The sequence below is a fragment of the Strix uralensis genome, chromosome 26 (genome assembly GCF_047716275.1).
Source record: "Strix uralensis isolate ZFMK-TIS-50842 chromosome 26, bStrUra1, whole genome shotgun sequence".
NCBI lineage: Eukaryota > Metazoa > Chordata > Aves > Strigiformes > Strigidae > Strix > Strix uralensis.
Window position 1 is genome coordinate 1597959 of NC_133997.1, and position 15527 is coordinate 1613485.

Sequence of the window (15527 nt, forward strand, 5' to 3'; positions counted from 1 at the left end):
AAGCAAAAGGAGAGAACACACGTTGAGGACTGCAGTAGCAGAACACTCACAGGGGCGATGTGTCTGCTCCGTGTTAACCAGTAACAACTCTTCAGAATTGTCTCCTTGCAGAGAGCTGCTGTTGAAGAGCCTCTAACCAAAGGGTAGTCACAGAGCTTCCTCAGTGAGCAATCACAAACCAGAACTGCACTGGAAAAAAGAATATTTTGCTTCTTATAAGAAGGTTATACTTGTGGTTTTGAAGTTTCATTTTATTTTGGCTTCAGGTTCAGGGTTGGGTTTTTTTAATACATCAGTTTTTCTTGTTATTGTGCTTCATTCTCTCCTGTGATTCATCTAACCCTAGGGCATTTACTGAAATTCTTGATACATAATTCAAGGGAAATGAATCTCACTTTAAACTTAAACTACAAGTCTCTTGTAGTTTTCACAAGGCGAGGATGCAGTTCCTCACATTACAGACGAGCAGACCAGGTGCATTTCTAGCACAGGCAAGAGATGTGATACGTATCAGAATCTCCCACCAGACTAGCCATTGCTTTAATTCATAGTTTTCTGGTGGACAGAATAAAAGCTGCTTTCTTTAGTAGGGCTGAAAAAATGTGGTGGCAGCAACACACAGATGTGACTCTTACAAGCAGCTAAACACATCTTCAGTGTAAATCAAAAGGCAGATGGCAGAGTCAGTGAGACTCGGAGCTCATCCATTGAACAGCTTGCCCAGCTATTAACTGCTGAATCATGGTCTTCCAGGCTTGGAGAGTAGTTGGTTTTCTTATAGATGACTGGGTGGAAAACATACTTGGGACACCACTGGAAGCCAAGGAGGCCAGGAGAGGACAAGATTCTTCTTGGCCTCAAAGAAAGCATAAACATCTCAAGGAAGTGTTGTCCATCCATTAAATAAACATATTTATGTTAAGACAAGCAAAACGTCATATGTACTAAAGCTTTCCTGTCCTGCTTTCAAGGGGAAATCAGTGTTTTAGATATGCCAAAACAGCGTCTGATACTTCCTCCGCCCGCACCGAGTAACATTTTAGCACTTCAGAGAAATACTTCCAGGTTACTGTCACGTTACAGGAATTCCTGTGACTGTTGTTGGGTTTTGTGCTAAAGGGATCAGGTCCAGGTTCATTTGGCTACCCTGGCACTGCAAAACTCACAGGGTACCATTACTGGGATAAAAAGGAAACTATTGCAATAACACTTCGAAAGTTCAAGAGAATTTGGTTTGACTTTAACACTACAGAGGCCTCGGAAAGACAAGTGCATGTGCATTTCACAGCAATTCATCTATGCAACGGCCTAAAGGGGTCAGTAGCTCTGCTGCAAAATATTTAGGGTTCCATAGTCAGAAAAGGTTGAAAGCACTATTCTAGATCCGCTCCTCTGTAGAAAATCTTCCAGAAATTGAACCTTTTTAAAACCTAAACCATAGCGATGGGTTTCATTCTGTTTTCTCTTTGTCTGGTGTTATTTGGTAAGATAAAAAATACATTCAGAAAGGAGAATCAAGCCATTTCTGGAACAAAAAAAAAAGCTTTCTTAGGAAACACCCTGCAGATTATGGACTCCTAACGCTTCGAAAGTTCGGTGGTTTTACAGATATTAAACTGTAAGAAGGTATTAAAATATTAGAACAGCAGCTACACTTGAATCATCCTTTCGAGAAATGGTTTCTCCTGGTGTTTGAATTGCAGAGAGCTCCAGTTACCATTGCAGAGCGTGTTTAAACCAGGAGCCCTGGGCGGACTTTCCGCCTGGGCGGTCAGCGAGGACTCGGGAGCGTTTTCCGCTGGGGGAGAACGCGGGTGAGCGATGTCCCTCTCCGGCGCTGACCCGAGGGAGCAGACGAGCCCTTTGCAGTGAAATGACAACTCCCGCCGGCTTCCTCCCTCCGGAATTCCTGCCTTGCGCCCCGGTCCCCGCCGTGCCGGGGGCTCACGCCGGATTTCTCTGCCTTCCGTGCGAAACCCGACAGCTACGCCCGGCCCTGGGCACACGCGGGCGCAGCGAGTAGCCTCGTAGCCCGGAGGTTGCCCAGCACCCCCAGAGCCTGCAGGGCTCCCCCGGGGGGGCCGCCCGCCGAAAGGCTCCTTTCCCCCGGGGCTTTCCTGGGGTGGGGGGTGCCCGCTGCTGCCTCCCGTCCCCGGGGCTGCGGCCGCCCCCGCCCGCCGCCCCCCGGCGCTGTCCGGCTCCCGGGGCTGGAGCTGCCGCCCCCGCCCGCCCTCCCGGGGCCTCGGCCCGCAGCCCCGGGGCAGAGGAGCCGCCCGCGGCCGCCGGGGAGCGGTTCCTCCCCGGCGTGAGTCGGTGGGATCCGGGGGGGGAGGAAACTTTGCCCGCCCCCCCCCCCCGCCCGCAGGCGAGGCAGCGCTGCGGGGAAGCGCAGCCCGCGGCCGGGCGCGGAGCGGGGCTGGAACAGGTTGTTGGGATTCGGCGTGGGAGGAAGGGGCGGCTCTGGCCGCGGCTCCCGCCGGATCGGGGCTGCGAAACGGAGCCGGAGCTGCTGCTTCCCCACCCGGCGACGGGCTGACAGAATCGGACAGCGAATTGCCGCGGGCGAGCTTGGCTCGGAAATCGCCTCTTCCCAGGGAGCCAACACCCCCCCGAGCGCTTCAAGTTGTAGCGGCTGCAGCTCAGCTCGGGTTAACCGCGGCAAGTCTCACCTGGGGAGTCCCAGTTTGCGGGGGGCAGGCAGGTGATTCTTTCTCTTTTCGCTCCTCTGCTTGGGCGTGAATACCGAATCCCCAAAAGTCGGGATTGAGAAGCCTGGGAGAGCCTGAGAAAAGCCACGGTGGAGAGTTGTGGTGTTTTGGATATATTTGACACAAAGTACTGCCAGCTCTGCTCGAGAGATTCGTATGGCTTGAAGGTAAGAGAGATGATGCTTTTCTTCAAGAAATACAAATGTGAATATCCCGGTAGGGGAATAGAGACGACAGTAGCCACCGTGATCACCGCTGCCTAGCGATGTCAATAAAGACAGTAGGTAGAGAAAATATTTGTCATTATACCAACTGATGCATTAAGCTGTTCTCTTCTGAAATAGAGTGGGTGAAAGTGAGTTTTCATATTAAAAAAATGCAGACTCTCTTAATTTTTTCTTCTAAAACACTAACTGCAAATCAATAAGCAATTGTTATTAAATGCTAAAGAGGCTTTTAGAGTTGCTAAGAAGCTAGGATCTTTTTTAGAAGTTTGATGCTTAACATTGCTCTCACATAGACACAATGGAAACAGAGTGACAGGGAAAACTGTAGGAGGAGGATGTGTAGATAGGATATAATGTAGGTACATTCCATTTCCCCAAAGAATGAGATTGTTCAGTCAAATTGTTTGAGGGAAAACACTATTTTTTCTCTTACAACACTCATTTTCTTACATATGGCAAAACTTGTGTCCCTTAAAATTTCCTTCTCAGCACCAGTCTTGATGCTTCCCAGTGAGGAACAGGAGATCTGTCACCCTTTCCTGAAGAAGCCCTGGAAGGAAATCTTTCAGAAATACTCCCCTGAACGTTGCAAGCAGATTTTGTGTGAGGTTTACAGTAACCTTTGTGGCATGAAGGAAGTCTGAACTCTTCCTGTCTGTGTCTTTATGTTTTTCCATTGCCCTTCACCTGCAAGTTTCATCTGGCTTTTGGAAACCAGTGGAACCCGGGGGTTTAGGGCAGGGAAGCAGTCTCTAGGATTGCATTGGGTCCTATTCAGTGCTGAAGTATTTTTGTTCAAAATTGTTGACTGTAGGTGGTTTCTACACAGATAACAGATCCTCACATGTTAATTCTCAAGTCTCCCTCAGCCTGACTTTCCCACATGCAAAGCATGGAGCCATAGAGCTAACAGCATGTGGAGTATGAATCACTGTTCTTCAAGTAGAGTTCAAAGTCACAAAGAAGAACAACTTGATTGTTTTATAAATAACCAGCCGCAAGACTACAATATAACTGGTCAAATAGGCTACACATACAATTCACTTCAAAATAGCATCGGTTATATTTCTTACACGTTCAGAGTTTCATGTAATTCTTCTTCTTTAACCCCAGAATGGTCTTAAAAACTCATAATCCTGTGCTTACGGTTTTTATTTCTTTTGAAGTAAAGGTCCATTAATTGCTCGTAGCAATCTAGAAAAAACAGTCTATTGACAATATTGCTAACTCCATCAGAGAAGTATAAAGAGCACTGTCTCTGTAGGGTTTTTTTTTCCATTTAACTTCTGTTTCATACTACAGAAATTCTGTTACATTATAACCTTTATTCTTTACTCCCCATACTTCTGAACAGAGTTTTTGTAAAAGTACTTTCCACTGATTTACGTACCACGTGATTATCTGTTGCTTACATAGTGTATGGCATGACAGGCAAACGTGATGGAGAGAGAAAGAGAGAGAAGGGCAGACTTCAAATCTCCTGACCATTTGAAATGGTGACATCAGGAGGAATAACTGTATGTCAGTAGAATTACAAAGATGCGAGTTTGGGCCCTGCCTTTTCCCTTAATATTTCTAAAGATAGTCATGGAGCAGTTACCTGACATGAGTTCAGTGAATTGCCTTGCGTGATGCGTCACCTATCACAAAATGCCACCCAAATGCATTTCATGCAGTTACATGTACATGAATCCATTGTGTAAAATCTGCCAGGCTATTACAATTGCATATAACGTCCATGGGCACACCTGCATGGAGGTTGCATGTGTGTAAAAGAGAGCTTCAACTTGGCACGCTGCAGCATTCACAAAGCAAAAGTGCATGTTTCAGACTTTAAAAGAGAAGCATGTGAACCCTCAAAAGCCAGGTGAGGCTGGGTTAATAGTATAGGTTATATTGTAGCTGACCCAGAGCCAAACAGCTTCCTTTTTCCTTTACATTTCGCTCCTGTTCACCTTCACACTCTGCGCCAAAGGCTAGGTCATGATGTAGATTAGATAAGTGATCACATAGCGTCCGTTCCATCCTGATACTGCTCCCCCAACCCATTCCCAAATCACCATGAAGCCCACTGAACTGAGCAGGTTACAGCCACATAAACCTGCAAAGCAAAGGTGATTTCTCTACATGCACTCCTCTCACAAGGGAACCGCAGCTTGACATCCACTCACTCTGCACGCACTGCTGGTACGCAAGGCAGCGCAAGCACAAAGATTGCACTTTAATCTTTCCCAGCTTTGCTGAAGTGTAAGACACCCGCCTGAGAAAAATACTCAGCTTTTCCTTTAATGGCACTTCATCGTTGGTTCAATGTATTCTTCCTGATACTTGCTCGGGCTGTTACTACCATTAACAAAGCCTCACTGGTCAGTTGATAACACAAGTTACAAACATGCTGGTGAATGCAACTGGGCCAGAAGAAGCAGTATTCTGCAGGTAGGCTGAAAGGTCTGAACAGCAGCACAGACCAGTGAGGACCTGTGGCTAAGACATGTCCCCTCAATGAAACAGAAAGGCCTAGCACATAAAGTATGATTTCCTGTGTGTTCTTCTTCTAAAATCCATCCTTTGTATTAAATCAGCAAATCTCCACCCTTCCACCCTCTGTTTACTAAAACGTTGGAATTCGAATTTGTGCTTACAATGCTTATGTTGTGATGCATCTCAAAACGCCACAGAGAATTGCTCTTTTTGCGGTACAACTTACTCTCAGAAAGTATAATTACCCGGTATGCTTCTGTGTTCATCACTGGTTTTAAAAAAGCAGTTCACGAGGCATTGCCATATTTTAAAAACCCTTGCTGCCAAACGGGTTGTTTTAATCTCACCAGAGAGATAAGGGTCTGCACTATGTAACAGCCAAACTGCCCTGTGACTGTAAAACCTTGAGGACCAGGCATGAACTGGCTTACCCCTAGGCTTTCTCATCCTTGGCACCCAAGGTACTATACGGAATTATCTTCTGAATCTACCTCTGAAACCGCAGGGAATATTTGGATGGAAACACAGATCAAGCTTTCTCCAGAATAAAGCAGAATTTTATATAACTTGGAAAACTTTAGACATTGTTATTTCCATCGTGTGAGAGAAGGCATGGAATGAACTTCTAACCCTATGCTCTATTTCTACAAAGCGTTTGCTTGCTTGTCTTTAACAGCCTTGTGCTAGACATACCCTTTTTCTCCCTAGCAATATTCTTTAGCAAATATTACATACAAATTCTTTAAAACAACAAGGAACTTTGAGAAATACTTATCTTCAAACACACAAGTATTTGTAGCTCTTCAAGTATGAATAAGATGGATTTGGCTCATGAACCTTACAATGCTTTCATAATAACTCTTTCTCCATTTCAACCCCTTTGCAAAAATTTCTTCTGAACACTCAGGAAATCTGGCAATGATTGTTTGCTTTCTCACATGCACATAGCTGATATTATAATGCCATGAGACACAGGACAGGGAGTATGTCCACATAACACATAACACGTAATTGAGCTGTAAATCTTCTTACCACGGGATGTCTGGACACCAACTGTTCCTAAATGTCGTTGACCTAGGTTGAAGGGGACACTAGGCAATTTCAATTCCAAGGGAAAGAGCTCCACTGATTGTTAATAAATGCATAGAAAGCACACTGGATCAGTAAATATCTGAGATGCAAACAATTGGATGATGATGGGAGAGGACTTGCAAAAATATCATGTGTACTTGCTCCATTCTTACACTCTTGCCCAGGCAATAGCTTTTGGATACCACTGGAGAAAAGATGCTGGACTGGGTGAACTTCGTCTGACTCTCAGAGTTATTTTTTTAAGGCTACAGGAGAAAATACAGTAGGCTGAATGTTAAAACATATTAAGGTTTGGAATATAGGGAGGAAAGATTTTGAAAGATTTGTCAGGGATCTAACTTCACTGTATTTTACAATTAAAAACTTTTAGTAAGTATATTTGCTTTGGCTAACTGTTTAGGAGCACGCGAGACTGATCAGTTTGTGCCAGGGTGTTGCTAACGAGATTCTTTGGGAAAGGGGGAGGCAATTGTTTAAGTCCTGTCAAATGCATCATTCCTTGTGCTGTTACAAAACCAACCTATATTCAATCTAAAATGATTGCTAATAAGTATTAACTCCTCTACCAATTGTTCCGCTTCAATCATGTTTTCTCTTGCTGTCCTTCATCTGGATATTTTTAGCATTGTAATTTTTTTTAAAGATGTGACTATGTGTTCAGTTGCTTCTCCTCTGTACATCCCTCCCAATTATCTTGGTGGGTATTTTTCTCTCAACCCCCTAGAACGGGTTTATTTCTGGTTTACTCTTCCCTGTTGGTTTCCATGTGGTTATGTGGGAGGCTGCACATTCTTTCTCAAAGCAGAGAGCCATGATTAGTCCATTCAGAAAATGTAAATGCAGCCTTATGTGTTATGTAGCACTGGAGAAAAAGAGATAGACTGAAAGGAGCAATAAAAGCAGTCAATAATAGAACACAGTGTTAAGCCCTGTAGGTAGGCCTGCATGATCACAACGATGTCCACACTTCAGATTTCTAATGGAGCTAAATAAACACACTGAACCGGTGGACTGCTGTCTGGGGAAAGCTAATCAGAGTGCAATCCAGTGCTGCTGAAGTCAGTGAAATCCACTGCGATTGTGCAGCCTTTGCAGTTAACATTCATTTTGATTTGTATCTCCTTTTCTGTACACGTTCCATTATTTATCCCAAATTTCAGACTCTGTAGCTTCAGCTGTTTCTCCCTGAGATGTCCCAGGAGCTGGAAACACACTTATTAGTTGATAAATACATGTATTTGATTTTGCTCACTCCTCCAGGGTTGCCAACTGCTAACGCTGGGGATGTATCAGCAAAATCAACACTACTGAGAATACGCTGCGCAATTCGCAGTTTTATAGACAAATGAATTCTTCACCAACATCTCGGGTTTTTGAATCCTTCTCCCCTGAATGCTGCAGCTGAGACAGTATATCAGAAAAGTTAAATCTATTACCTAATGTATTATAACTTGCAAATTACTTGTCTAAACTGAATCCTGACCCCAAACACTATTTTGATATCTCAGGCAATTTGGAGTTTTAGCAAATTAAGATTCTGTCTGTAACAGGGACTCTTCTGACCTCCGATTACTCCTGTACCTGCGCATTTCAAGCTTTTACATATTCGACCATCAAGAAAAATGCGACTACCTACAGGATTACTGAAAATCGAAGCTCGATTTCTAACCTTTTTATCTGTTTTCTCTGGTGGCCGCTCCAGGCAAGAATACCTTTGAGTTACAGCTTATCTACGTGCTTGGGAACGTAGGACTCTCCCACATCAGAGAGAACAGGGTGCCCCCAGCCAGCCTGCTTTCCTTTAGACATTTACACATAGATTTAGGGGTCGAATTTTAGTCACCAATGCTTGAAAAGCTACAATTATAAAGACCTTATTAAAAAGCATTAAAAATAGAAACACCCCTACCCATAGACATCATTAAACAGCAAGAATCACTCCAGTCCCAGTACATGAATCATTTATCATCCCTGTGAGATTATGGATGCTTTAAAAATGTGTCTGTGATTGTAGAGGAATACTTTAGCCCACCACGACTCTCAGTGCATGGGCTAGTCACATGTAAGCTCCTTATCTGCACTTTCTTAATGACAAACCGACACTAAGAATTAGAGGGTTTTAATTATCTTACTAACTAGGGAATTAAAAAGTCAACATCAGAATTTCCATGCTATTTAAGATTCCTACATGTCGTTATTATTGATTTGTTTTCATTCATAAAGCATGTATCTCGAGTTGGTCCGTGACCCATGACTGGGGATTCTAGACCTTCACCAGTGTAACAGAAGGTTATTAAAGCATTACAGTTATTATTATAAACTGTTACAGTTGTTGTTATTATTATTTTACAACTGCACACAAAGGTACCAGTGAACTTTAGGCTTCCCCTGGCCTTTCCTCTCTAGAAAACTAGACTAAAAGAGCAGGCTTTTCCTCAGATCTTGCACTTGGTTGTAAAGTAGGCTTTAGTATTTCTGCAGATAGCCATGGGGCAACCACTAGAAATGGAGTTGCCAGGCGGAAGGGACCCCTGGGTGTGGATCTGTTTCCAGATTGAAGACAAGGGCTCAGAGTAAATGTCAGCACATTTGGTCACATGCGGTTTCCATCCACACCACTGGCTGTTAGCCTGGCTATAGTTCAAAGTGTCTGCACTGCACTTTGAAGAAGATGAGCTTACAATAGCTGTTAATAACTACAGGGCTTCTTTCCTACCTATTCATGAGTACAGGGCATTGGAGTTTTGCCTACAGATATTTCTGAGCATGGATCATACACGAGTAGGCCAGTGCATTTAAATTGCAAGGCAGGCATTCTCTTAGGGACTCCCCTGGGAGCTGGGTCAGGCTCTCCGAGACACAAGACTGGGTATTGTCACTGGCTTAAATAAAATAACATCAGCTTTACACAACCCTGTATGGCTAAGGGTTGCTTGTTTCAGTCACACAGAGTCTTTCCCAGACCTGTCCTGGCCCCTTGTGTCCTGGCATTGTGCAGTATGTTTTATATTCAAAACAGTCGGAGGACTCAAGGAGTACTTTGCAGGGCAAGGTATCCCACCAAGACTGCATCACAGTGAGAGCTCAGTTGGCATAAATGTTTTTTGAGCAAGATCTGAGGAAACTGGGAAAATTTTACTATCCTTGCTGCAAAAGGAAGTGTGCATATAGACCAAATTTGGTGGGAAGAGGCAGCACTCTGTTAAAATGTCTTATTCTGATAGCCCTGATCATAACATTGGTTCTGGAGAGCTGTAAGAACTAGGGCTAGCTGAAAACTTCATGGCCAAAACTATTTCCATTGAAAGTTGAACTGAATCAGTATTTTGCAGAAAATAACTGCTTTTCTCCCAAGTTTTCTTTCTTTCTCCACGCCCCCATACAAATTCAATAATTTCTTCACTAACACATTTTGTTTAGCTGCAAAAGTTCTGGGGTCAGAACTTCTGACAGAGGTTAATGTTCCTAGTAGAGAGATAATTTTTGTTGCCAGCCTTTCACCATTCCCTTGTTCCACACCACCAGTAAAGTCCAAATATTCTTTCTAGAATACAAGCATATGCATTTCCTTCGAAAGATGCTTTACCAAGAAAAGGAGAAATCCATGCAATGACCATGTGCAATTGTTCATTATGTAGGAGGATGTTTGTCTACATATGATGTCTACTTCTCTGCCATTTCCTTTGTCACCTTTTCCAAGTGTTAATTTTATTTATCTGTAGATTTTTCTTTCTCAGTGTGAAGGAAGAATCAATTAGGACATTACTACAGTAACAGAAAATTACAAAAAAGGACAAGAATAAACTTATCCTTTGGGGCTACATTTTGCAATTCGGTTTACTGTTGAATTTCTGATTCAGAAGGCCTCAGAATCAAACCCACAAAACCTTAGCATAAGAGACATTGTTTGTCGAGACAATAAACATACTTCAGAAAAAGAATTAAAAAAAAAAACCCAACAAAAACAAAAACATGCAAAGGAAATATTCAAGTAAAGCAACTACTAAATACAGTTCAATAACTTGGACATTTCCATCCCCATTCTGTGTCTGCCCCAAAGATATTGTTCTGAGGACATCCTTAATCTGTCAGGTGTGACAACACCTTGACCACTGAGAATGTGTCTGATTTTGATGTGACTGAAAAATTAAAGTCATAAGCTACAACAGCAACCCATGATAACAAAGCAAATCACATCACTTACAGATGGTATTTCTTTTTTTTTCCTGGAACCACAGGCTCAAGAAGGGGACCTGTGTCTGTGGGATGAGCATATAAAAGAGAACATCGCTCTTTTTTGCACTGTCACAATGCACTTCTTTTAGGAAGACAAAGGCCAGTGCCTGCTGGAGGTTTTTCTTGGACTTCTGTGCTTGTTTCACCCTCAGCAAGTAGGGCACGTGTGTTCAGATCATGCACATTTTGCCTTTAGTCTTCTGCACCCCCTTATTTATATTGCTGATGAATTAAACAGCCCCTGAAGATAGCACTGGATTTAGTCCTGCCTTACCTTTCACAATAACTTGTACCTAGCCCTCCATAATTAAAAACATTAGTGGATCCTTGTAACGTTTCATCTGAAAGAGTATCTGCTCCCTGCCAAATAGGGTGAAAATATTCATGACTTTCCAGGGCTCTGTTAATGATTTTTTGGATTAAAGGAATATGGAAATAGTATGGAATTCATCACTAGAGCAGGTCCAGATTACTGGATTTATGAATTAGATTCATTATGGACGTTGTATGCAAGGGCTGCACTTAAAAGCCTCAGATAAAATGAAGTATTCCCTGCACGAGGTGCTAGATGTGCACCCTGCAGTAAATGGCTCCTGTCAACCAGAGCTTGTACATCTTTACCACTTCCACAGACGCAGGCTTTTTTGGACTACACCTGACAACCAAGCCCAGATAAATCCTACTGGAGGAGCTGTCAGTGCAAACAATGTTCACAGATACTCTGTCCACCGCTTCCACTGTTAACCTCCGCCAGCGAGTCGGGAGGGTTACTGGGCTGCAGGCCAGGGGTGCTGGGGCGGATCAATCCTGGGAGCAAGCCAAGCTGCTGCCCGTGTCGGGAACTGCTTCGTGTTTGCGCAGAGGGGCGCGGGAGCCATTCCCGAGGGGCCTGGGTATTACTGCAATATAAACAGCAATAACGTTCCCTTTCTTGTCCCCTCCTGTTGCTCCTTTTGGGTATTTAGTTTACGAACTTTTCAGGGCAAAACGGCTGTATTTTGTATACTAAAGCCTTCTGGCTACTAACGCCTCACAGCAGGCTGAAAGTTTTGCTGACAGCGTAAAAGTCAACAGGTAAAACTCACGAGAGCAGCTGTTGAGCGTGAGCAGTGATCCCAGGGCTGAGACAGAGCTGGAGAAACACAGGCAAAGCCCTGGTTGTCAGCTGCCCTCACCAAAGCGTCTCCTCTCCACTCAAAGCCGTGAAACACGAACAGTCTTTCACTCATTCCTTGCCTTGAGATTTGCAGCACCCTCCCAGAGCCCCTTCTGTGTTTAAAACTGAATGTAGTGCTCATGCAGCAAAGGACACAGCAGAATTTACACAAGCTACTAGTCCAAACCCAACCAGCTAGTCTGTGCTGGCCTGTTGTAAGAGGTAATCAGTGTAGTAAAAAGTCCTGTAACCCGCTCCCACCGACAACAACTCTCTCTTCTGACCAAGCAGTCTGCAATTTTGAAACTGAAATGACTCAAATCGTTCAAAAAATTGAGCATCTCTTGAGCACTGAAGCTTTGAATAAACTTTCCCCTTGGCTAGCGATCTGTCAGTGATGCTAGCAACAAGTCATGTGGAGTATGGGGGAAAATACGTGTCTTTTCAAGGTTTTACCAGCTGTTAGATTAAAGGGTCCTGCTACCCCACTGAAGAATTGGGCCAAAGACATCAGCTGAGCAAGGGATACTCCTGCAACAGCCTGGAGACCTGGGAGACCAATCTGTTCTTAGGCTGTGATCTGCACATGTGCTGTAGTTAGACTTCAGAATGCTAATGAGCTTGCTGGAATTTTAATGAAGGCCTATGGGAGAAGTTCAGTTTAGCGCCTTCTACCTAGTAAAAACAATCAGGACAGATAAAATCTTAAACCACTTTTCTAACACCTTAACTCAGGACAGGCAAAGTAGACGTGCATTCACCTGGAAAACAAGTTGTACCACACATGATGGAAGCAAGAGACCTGCTTTCCTGTGGGTTGAATCACCCACACAGATTGTCTGAGGTCTCTGAAGAGACACAAGATGGTTATCTTCTCCTTCCACCGTCGAATTTCACAAAACATGAGAGAACTTAACATGCAGTGTAAGACCCCTGTGCTCCTGGGAAGCTTGTTTGACACCAGCCAAGCAGTTCCAAAGCCCAGGCAGAGAAAAAAACACCCCCCAAACGCATAGACAACCACCTCTTCCACCCCCCCACCCCCCCCCCCAGTGTAACCAGATAAGCACCTTTCCTTAGGAAACCATTGAAATCACTCAGCTGGTGAAGGGTTCAAAAAGTAGCAACCAGATCCAGATAGCCCACACAGAATGTTGAGGAGCTTCAACAAGAAAAAGCAAGTCAGAATGAACTTGCTCGATTTCTTTAGACGTGTTTGCAAATCCTGTCCTCAAACACTGGGAGGATGAAGGCCAGTTTCTCTTCCTCCTCCCCTCTGTCTCCATGAGAGGCACATCAGGGCAGAGCTGTGGAGCAGGCTGAGCACGGGGCACTGCGCACAGACACTGGATTGATGTGCAGGAGCACAAGGCCGAGCTCAACTCGTGATCCCAATGAGGGGTCTGACGGTGACTCAGGCAGGGGCAACGTCGACATCATCTAGGGTTATCTGATCACATATGACACTTCTTGTCACGCTACTTCTTGCTATAGCTCAGCCAAAAGGCTGGAGGGAGAAGATGCCTGGCTCCTTTTTAGTCTGCTTCCCTGCTGTGTGTTCAAAGGGGAGCGGCTGTCTTCAGGGAAAAGAGGGTGTGAGCAAGGAGCCACTGCACCATCACCGCAGGAGGACGTGCCCGTGAATTTCCCCAGCCTCTAAGATGTGAATGACACCAGGAAATAGATCCTGTCAGAGGTTCCAATGGCAAGTTGATAACCCTCTGCAAGCTCACTCTCTGTAAAATTTACACTCTGTTTTTTGTTGGGTTTTTTTTTTAATTGGTTCCCTGGGATTCTCAGGTGAGTTTCATTTGCAATGTTGCAATGTGGCTCACTCTCTCTCACATGTCTGCTTGAGACCCAAACACATTTGCTACACAAGCTGAGGGCCAAATCTGTCTGAAATCATGACAAAACTCCCACTGGGAAGAAAACCATGCCTAGGAGCAATAATCCTTCCAAGAACGTGAGCTTTTGTATCACAAGTAACAGTGAAAAAGAGCTGCTGCATAGTGAATTTCTGCCTCCAAGGGTAGACTAAATTAAACAAAGAGGGGACACAATGGTGCAACAGCATTAGAACAGAAAGACAAACTGGAGAGAAAATACGTATTGCATATATAAAAGGTAATGAGCTGTTTCATGTATTGAAGCCATTGGAGAAGGTTAGGTCAAGACGTTCAGACAAACACTTGTCACGGAATGGCCACGGTGCAGAGCAGGAACCACAAGACTCTCCAAGTCCTTTCCAGCACTACGGCCACAATAACAGATGCTGATTTACAGAAGCTGATGATCCAGCCCAATTCCTCTATGGCTGAATGCCCACTCTGTGGGAGGAGATGTAAAAGGATAGGTCCAGAACCAGACGTGTTCTTCTTCTACTCACATTTTGCTTGCAAAGATGACGAGGGTGGGTGTTGGAAGTCAGGATTTAAGCTGAACAGTGGAGCTGATTTAGGTCAGGGATTAAATGATTAAAGATCATTAGGATTTGAAATTTGAGAAGCACTGTCTGATCTGTATAGAAGGAACACACAGGAGCCTCCTTGCCTCCCCTCTGCTGATTGTAGCCTGTATTTGTACTTATTTACCATGAGGGATGGGGCAGTAATTCATCTAATGTTTTCTTGGAGTTTCAAATACAGGAAAGTGGCACTTAGAGCAAGGAGTCACATGGATGTTGTGCTGATGGACACATTGTCATCAAATCTACAACAGATCTATTAAAGGGGACTTCATGCCAAATATTAGTCATATATGGTTTGGGGCAAACACCCACAAAACCTAAGAAAAAGAGGGGGAAGGGGAAGGGGAAGGGGAAGGGGAAGGGGAAGGGGAAGGGGAAGGGGAAGGGGAAGGGGAAGGGGAAGGGGAAGGGGAAGGGAAGAAAGGACTCCCCTTTCCTCTGGAATTCACTTCTTTTGGCAAACATTGTTTCAAACAAGCTTAGTGGTAGGAGTGGCAATGAAAAGAGCAGATGTTAAATGAATGTTAGATGACATAAGTGGAAGACAAATATTTGATCTCCTCAATCTGAATTATTATTATTTACTTTTAATAAAGTATGGCCGAAGGACTCGGAGCTAAAATATCCTTGTGCTAGGTGCTGCATAAACACAGGAAGCCTGACTGGAGGGAAAAAAAAGGTTTGTTCAACTAAGGAATTAACACAATCTGTTTCTGCAATCAAATTAAGTTATACATTTCAAATGCCAAGCACCAAAACGTACAGTGAACATTAAACAGATAAAAGCAAATAATTTTTAAAAATCCTTAAACATTTGTCACATTTTAACCAGTACTTAAAAGTAAATATTTTGTTCAAATTTCAGCCACCTTTATACATAACTACTGGGGATGGGGAGTGAAGAGATTCAATCTTTTAAACTCCTCAAAAATAATACAATTAGCTCTACTACTGGTTAAGGGTTACTTGCAGACGTTGGTGGATGATCTCAAACACATAACAAATTCTAAAAGAAGATAGATCACCAGTATCATAAGGCTGGGAATTTATTTGATTAGTCAGAGGCTCAGATCTAGTCAGAGAGATTTGGCATTAGGATACATGTAAAAGAATTAGGAAAAAAATGGGCTTTTGTACAGAACAGGATGTTAGGTCCA

General features: G+C 43.8%; 1 protein-coding gene across 1 annotated transcript in view; it reads left to right on the plus strand.

Moving 5' to 3' along the window:
- Positions 1–2410: 2410 nt before the first annotated feature.
- DRD2 (dopamine receptor D2) overlaps positions 2411–15527 on the plus strand; it is a 32068-nt gene continuing 18951 nt past the window's right edge. The window contains exon 1 of the mRNA XM_074894913.1: positions 2411–2875. The gene's annotated coding sequence lies outside the window, so the exon portion shown is untranslated. The remainder of the gene's footprint in view (positions 2876–15527) is intronic.